Source organism: Talpa europaea, assembly GCF_964194135.1.
Source record: "Talpa europaea genome assembly, chromosome: 6".
Lineage (NCBI taxonomy): Eukaryota > Metazoa > Chordata > Mammalia > Eulipotyphla > Talpidae > Talpa > Talpa europaea.
This window is the reverse complement of record NC_140072.1, coordinates 7,750,929-7,758,560: the sequence shown is the minus strand read 5'-3', so window position 1 is coordinate 7,758,560 and position 7,632 is coordinate 7,750,929.

Below are 7,632 nucleotides of genomic sequence, written 5' to 3'. Positions count from 1 at the left end.
TTAGTTACAAACAGGGACAGAATGCAACAGATTTTAAGATACGCACTATCACTGCACTCAAAGACAGAACAGCTGGTTCTTGCATGAGGTCACGATCAATCTTGATGAAGTTACTTGAAAACTGCTCACCATTAAATAAAATTTTAAAATACCCTACCTCTCAAACTCATCTAAAACTACAATTTGGTCTTGCTTTTTGTTTTTTAATCGGTGAAACTTAAACTTTGATGCAGGATTTGATTAAATACTCTTATCTTTTATAATATAATCATTTTCTTGATGTTGATCTGATCATCCAATCAATGGATATTATCTAAGAGTGTCCTAACACATTCACAACTTAAGAATTAGCGTGAGAGGGCCTCCCTGGTGGCACAAGGGAAGCTATCAGCACTATGAAGCTATCAGCAGCCACGAGAGCACCAGTTCTATCCCAGGCTAGGGAGCGGAACAGTCCTCTCCAATCTTGCCCACTGCTCCCCTCAGTGGTGTATTTCAGTCAATCCGCCTGTTCTAGTCTCCACTTCTCTGTCTCTGGTGAATCCTTTCTTCACCCCACCTTCCCCCATTCCCCCGCCCCGCACCTCCAGCCTACACCCCAGCTCTTTTATGCATACATAAATCTTCAAAAAAAAATCAATGTGAGAAAAGGACATTTATGTGAATCAACAAAGTCAGACCACCCACAGCAAATAAATTTATAACCTATTGGTGCAATGCATTTAGTTTAATGAAAGCATGGACTTGGAAGAGAAAATCCACATATTCTGGAGTCTGATATACCACTGATTAGCTATTATGACCTCGGGAAGACAGTTAACTTATCTACAAAATGATTAAACCAGATGAATTACAAGATTCTGAACACTTTTCAATTTCATCACCAAGTTTGGCAGGTTGGCATTAAAAAAAACAAGTCACTCAATTTCAAATATTACTGCTTGGTAAAATTTCTACTTTAAAGAAAAGGCTCAAGAACCCACTTCAGGTTAAAACAAAAACAAATCCTTTGATGTAACCATATGGTGCCCATAAATCAACTTATGCTCCTAAAACTTCCTTAAAAGCTAGTAAGCTTTTATTGGTTAATTATAAAACTGAATGAGGTGAGAAAAACACAGAGCCTTGCTAATTCCACTAATGAATCAAATTTAAAGAACATAAAAAGAGGTTGGTTGTTTGATTTATGCAGAAATACACATGTTATTAAACTAATAGTTTTCCAATTTTATCGCACTTCAAAGCAAAAACATCATTAAGTTTTTTAAAGAATAAAGTAGGTAATACTTTAAATTTCTTAATTTCCATTTAGAAGACTGTATTTTCATATAACGCTCAGGAAATGATGTAAAGTTTCCAGTGTAGAATTGTATGGGAATTACATAATTTTTCAAATTAATAGTGTTTATTTCCTCAATTTTACTTTCATATAAATTAGCTTAAACTTTGAGGCACAATATAATCCGGACTTAATTTACCTGTTATCAATAAATACTTATTAAATGTCTACCATGTATAGGAAACTCCTATAGATGCTGTAGATAGAATAAGGAAAGATCAAACCCAGAACCGAAGGACTTCAGTAGGGGAAGTGAGACTGGAGAGAAGGGAATTAGAGCCATGTGAATGGTACTGACACATCACTGCGATGAGTGAACTACATATAGGAATGTACCACAAAAAGGGGTCCTTTACCTACTCTGGGGCCTCAAGGAAGGCTCCCTAAAAGAAGTGACCACTAAACAGAAATCACCCCATAGCCCCACAGTTTTAACCACAAGGACAGGTGAAGCCAGATGCCTTGGTGGTTCTGCTTATTTTGACCCTGTGATACCTTTCACTGAACCAGGCAAGGCCACACAACATGTACTTGACTATCTTCAGAAGGAAAGGGCGACTCTGATGGGAGGAATCTACTAAAGACCAGGTTTGCCATCAGCTTTTTTTGAGAGGTGGCAAAAATGCCAATTTTTCCCATTTAGAAGGGAAGATTTAAAAATGGTTTAAGGGCCTCCCTGGTGCCGCAAGGGATTAAGAGGCAACCTACGAAGCTGTCTGCAGCCACTGCAGCAAGAGTTCCATCCCCGGGCAGGGAGCTACCCACAGGGCACAGCAGACCTCCCCTGTCTCCCCGCTGCTCCCCTCAGCAGTGTACTTCAGTCAGTCTGCCTGTTCTGCTCCCCACTCTATCTCTGGTGAATCCTCTCACCCCCCCGCACCTCTGGCCTGTACCCCAGTTCTTGTGCACATAAATAAATCAATCTTAAAAAAAAAAATTTTCAATGGTGAATGTTAGCTTAGGAGTGTCTTTACCACTATTTTTTAAACATAGGAAAAAAGGCTAAAAAGGTGAAAAATCAAAGTATTTTGGGATTAAATGACAAGATGCCCCACACGTGCAGCAGTTGTGTCCACCCGGCGCGCCTTTTAAAAGCGGCTTCTGCGCCCCTGACGGTTCCCGCTCACTCGGGGCGCACGACGAGCCGGCACCGTCCCGCGGGTCGCCCCAACGGGAGCGGCAGGGGGCGTGGGGCGGGGCCGCGCAGCCCGACCGCGAAGCCACGAGCCGAACCCCGCGAGCGCCGCGCCAGCCCGGGGGGACAGGGTCTCTACAAGCCACCGCGCCGCCCGGGGCGCTGGCTCCAGGGGCGGCGATTCCAGACTCGCCGCGGGTCCGGAGAGAGGGACACCCGGGGGGCCCGGACCCGGCCGCGGCTTCCGATCGCCCGGGGGGGCCGGCGTCGCCCCCAGCCGGGCCCGGGGGTGGGGGCCGGGCCGCTCCCCGCGTCCCGGACTTACCCGGAAGCCCCGGCCCCTCGGCTGTGGGGGCCGCCCGCCGCCGCTAACCCGCCGCCTGGCCCTCGCCGCCGCCGCTCCGCGCGCCCCCAACTGCGCTCCGTGAAGAGACGCGAAGGGCGCCGCCGCCCTCGGCCGGGCGCGACCGCGCGGGCGCCCCACGAACGCTTCAAATCCGGCGCCTCCCCGCGAGCCCCGCCCCTTCCGGGAAGTGACGCCCCCTCCGGTCGCCGCCGCGCGCCCGGCTCCCTCCCCGTCCGCTACACGCATGCGCGGAACTGTTGCCAGGGGTCCCCGCGTTCGCTTCCCTTTCCCTTAAGCTCATCACCCGCCGCCGCCCCGCGTCCCGCCGTCGCCGCGCACGGCGTGAGGCCCCGCGGCCCCGGCCGCCAGGGGCACTTCCGGCCCCTCCCCGTCGACGCCAGTGGCGCGAAAACTCCGAACGGCGCAGGCGCGGGCGGAGTCCCGGCGGGCGGGGGGGCGGGGCGCAGGCGCGGAGCGTCCCGCGGTGGGCGCCGGGCGGCCGGGCTGCTGCCTCCTCCGCGGCCGGCGCGCGGTTCCCGGCGGCCAACGGCGCCAGCCGAGGCCGAGACGCCCCGCGGCGCCCTGAGCGTCCGGTCGCGCCGCGGCTGCCCCGCCGATCGGGTTCCCGGGGAGACTCGGACTTGCTGGAGGTAGGGTGAGGGCGCGCGCCCCGCCGGCCCCCGCCCCGCCCCGCCCCGCCCGGCCCGGCCCGGCCCCGGCCCCGCCGCCGCCGCGCCCGCGCCCACCCGGCCCGGCCCGGCCCGGCCCGGCCCGGCCCGGCCCGGCGGCGGCGCGGGCTTCGCGCCTCCCCGCAGGCGGCGCCGCGTCGCGGGAAGTTGCCCCGCGGGGCTGGGCCGCGCCTTCGGCGGCCCCGGCGGCGAGACCGGCCCGGCCGGCGGGACCCCGCGCCCCCGCGCCCGGCCCCCAGCCCGGGAGGAGTCGGGGCGCCGGCGGGCGGGCGGGCGGGAGCGGAGCGGGAGCCGGGCCCGGCGGCGGCTCCTCTCCGGGGATGCCGCGCGCGCTCAAGTTTGCGCCGGGGCTGCGTGCGGACCGCGCCGAGGGGCGCCGCGTGCCCCCCGCGGCCGCGGAAACGCGGGGACCCTGGGGCGGGGGCCGCGGGCCTCGGTCTCCCTCTCGCTCCGTGGAAAGGGGGGGCCCCCGGGGGTGCGGACCGCGGGGCTGCAGGACAGAAAGGGCGAGACCGGGCAGAGCCCCGAGAAGGCGGCCGCTGGGTGCTGCGCCCCGGGGACGCCGGGGCGGGGGGCGCGGGGGCTCCGTGCGCCCCACGAGCAGGTGAGCAGCGGAGTTTGAAAGACAAGTTTTCTGGGGTGCTTGTTTCAGAGAAGACGGGTACGCACCTCTGCCTCCGGACGGCTGCCCCGAGGCGCTTAAAGATACTGACCCGCGCGGGCGGTGGACGAGACCGACCTGCGGGTGTGTTTTGGGGGGCCAGGGGGGCGCCTGGGAACTTCTGCGTGTGTTCATTTAGCTCAGTCTGGGGTATCAAGGAGATAATTTGGCGTTGGAGTGTGGCGAGCTCCCTTTCCTGGCCGCCTGTCAGTGCAGACAAGTGTGGAGATCCCCAGCTCAGAGCTGCTCGGCGTGTTTTCGGGGCGCGTGTCAGATGGAGCCACAGTTGTGTGGCCTTGGGCAAATTGGCACCAGCGCTTTAAGCGTCAGCTTTTGTTCTGTATTTGGCGGAAAACAACTTAAATTAAGAGTCTTAAGACTCTTAAGAGTCTTAAATAAGTGTGCGTGTCTGTTGGGGCGGAGTTGTAGCGCTAAATATGTCTATGGTAAGAGGGAAGCACCTAACAGTGCGCCTGGGCAAAGCATGAGCGCAAATGACCCACTGAAGTGGAAAGCAGATTTTATTCCCCAAAGCTTTACTGCCTCCATGTAGAATGTTAGAAACTTGCGTAAATCTTGACTATCGCATTTCTATCCAGGTTAAGAATATTGATCAAAGTTGTATTTGACTGACTTTCAGGAATTAGTAAAGAAGAAACTCAAATTTTCCCCATAATAGTAGGTATTATAATTGACACATAATAGTCACAGCTGAGTATACACACACACACACACACACACACACACATATCCCCCCCCCCCAGATGACCAAGGGTCATTTAACTGTTAACATTGTTGATTCACTAGTTCAATGAGTTCTGTCTTTTCTCACTTAACATTCTTGCCCTAGTAAACGAATTAAAAATAATGTCTGTAGCTTTCTTAACTACATTCCCCAATCCATCGCTACTGCAGAGTCTATTTTACTAACAACTGGTCTCTATCTCAATATCCCTGGAGCAGTTCTGACAGTTTTCAAGCGAGATAAGTGTATTATTTATCGTCTTCCTTGCCAAAACCTCTCCATCTATTGGCATTAAATATTAACCTGCTCCACACTTGGCATTAAGTGTGAGGATTGTTTCTGGAAATAAAACGCACAAAATGTTTTTATAAAGCAAGTTCAAACTTTTATTTGCCTTGAATAGTAACACTAGAGGGACACCTCAAAACAGAATCTTTGTAGTTTTATACATTGAGGGATGATAGGCAAGAAGATGAGTAGATTAATAGCCAATTTCACTGCCTTGCATCAGTTAAAGTGTTACTGAACCTAGTTCATACCAGGAGGAACTGGGCAATAAATAGGTTTGACTGTTTTGACAAACCTGGCTTTGGATCTGAGTGCTGCTAAGGTTGGCTGCATACCCCTGGTCAAATGGTTTTCACCTGAGTCTGAACATCCCCTTCTCTAAAATAAGGACAATATTTACGTCCTAAGGATTTTGAGGCTTAAAGGAAATAGTTTTTCTCTAAAGTTAGTAAGTAGTAATTCCACAAATGTTAATTGTACTCACCCACTTAAAAGACTGTACCTGGTCTTTTAACTCTCGCTTCATCTCTTCCCCTCTTTGCTGATAGCGCCCCTGTTCGTCCAGTGCCACTCACCCATTAGACTAGTCTCTTTGCCCGTAGTATCACTCTCAGCTCCAGCTGCCCTCTATATTGAGGGTTGTTTTGAAAACACAAACCTGCGCGGGTTCAGATTTTATTATCTGCAATGCTGTGCATGGTGCTTCCCAGTTTGGCTGGTGCAAAATTGATGGATGGATTTATGAACTTTTTCACTTACATATTTGTTATCTATTGCACCTCATGTCTTTATGGTAAAGTCCAAGTCATTTGCTTAATTATTAAGTCAGTACAGTTAAAGATGTGGTTGTTTGGGCCTCCCCTGGTGGCGCAGCTGTTGAGCACTGGGCTGCGAAGCTGCCTGCAGCCTCTGCAGCGCTGGTTTGATCCCTGGCCCCCGGCGAGGGTCCCACATGGCGTGTAGGCCTCTCCTGCCACGCTAGTTGCTCCCCTCAGCGGTGTATTTCGTCAGTCTGCCTGTTCTGCTCACCGCTCTGGTGAATTCTCTCACCCTCCGGCGCTTCTGACAATGCCCAGTGCTTGTATAAATAAATAAATAAATCTTTTAAAAAAATGTGGTTTAATGCAGAATGAGTATGTTTATGGTGGTGGGAGGAATAGAATCGGGAGGATATCTACTGCAACAGAATCAGAAGTAGCAGAAGTTTACACCTTTTCAGCCACAGTTTTTCTCTTGGTAGTTCCAATTCTGTTATGTCTATTCTCCTTGTTGTTAGTCTCTACTTTGCCACTAATGGGAAGTATGACTTATGAGGTGCTCATAATAAAAAGTAAAATTCAGAAATTTATAATCCTTTTAAAATGTATTTGATCTCCAATCTTTTGTGCATATGCTTGCTGTAATGATCCATTGGCGATTACGTTTTCTTCTCGAACTTTTTTTATTGATGATCTGCTCTTTGCCACCCTTCCTGTTTCTGATGAAGTTTGCTTATGAGGGAGAAATGATGTGCTCCTTAATTCTGTTTTTTTTAACTGTACATAACCAATATTGAAAACTATGAAGAGCTTTATGAATGTATTGAAAATACAGAGGAGCTTTTCCTTTTCTGTGTTTTCCAGAGATTTAAAAAATATTTTTCTTTGCACCTGTTGTTTTTAGTCCATTAGAAGAAACCATCTTACTATTTTGATTTGTGTCTAACACAACCATCATATGTAATTTGAAAAATTCATTATCATTAAATTGCAAAGTGATTCCTATTTTAAAAGGTAAAATCCATCAGTTACTGTTCCTCAGGTTACCATGGCAACCAAACAGCAAACTGCAAATCCCAGTCCAAGCACAGCAAATAAAAACCACACTGTTCAGGTAGTGCTGTCTTCTGTGACTCTTCACATTTATTGTAAGAAGCTTACCACATTTACCTTTGTGCTCGTCCCCTCAATTTTACGTGAAAAACTGCCTTTTTCCAGTCGTAAATTCTGAAAGCGGTCAGCTGATGTCTGAGTGCCTGCTAACTGCGAGATCATGTATATTGCATTAGTGAAAACATTGCCTGAAAGGGTATTTAATGTTTGAAAATCCATAAATGATGCTTAATCTTTTCTATAATAAATAAACTATTGCTCAGGCATTGAGCAGGGAAAGACGGTGGATGAGAGAGAAAAAGTATTGGGAATAGAACAGCTGTAGTGTGCCAGGAAATTTTAAATCAGTGAAATTTGAAACTAGTATACATTAACTCTTGCTATTAAATAATTTGAGAAACATGATTGCTTTTTAAGTTTTGACTTCTGTAAGAATCATTCAGTTATTTGTAAACCAGATGTTAGTATTGCATAATTGTGAATGTAATGCTAATAGTCTCCAAAGGTATTTGTTTAGGTTGAGTGTCCTTTGGGTGTTAATAAACCTTTTTAAATGGT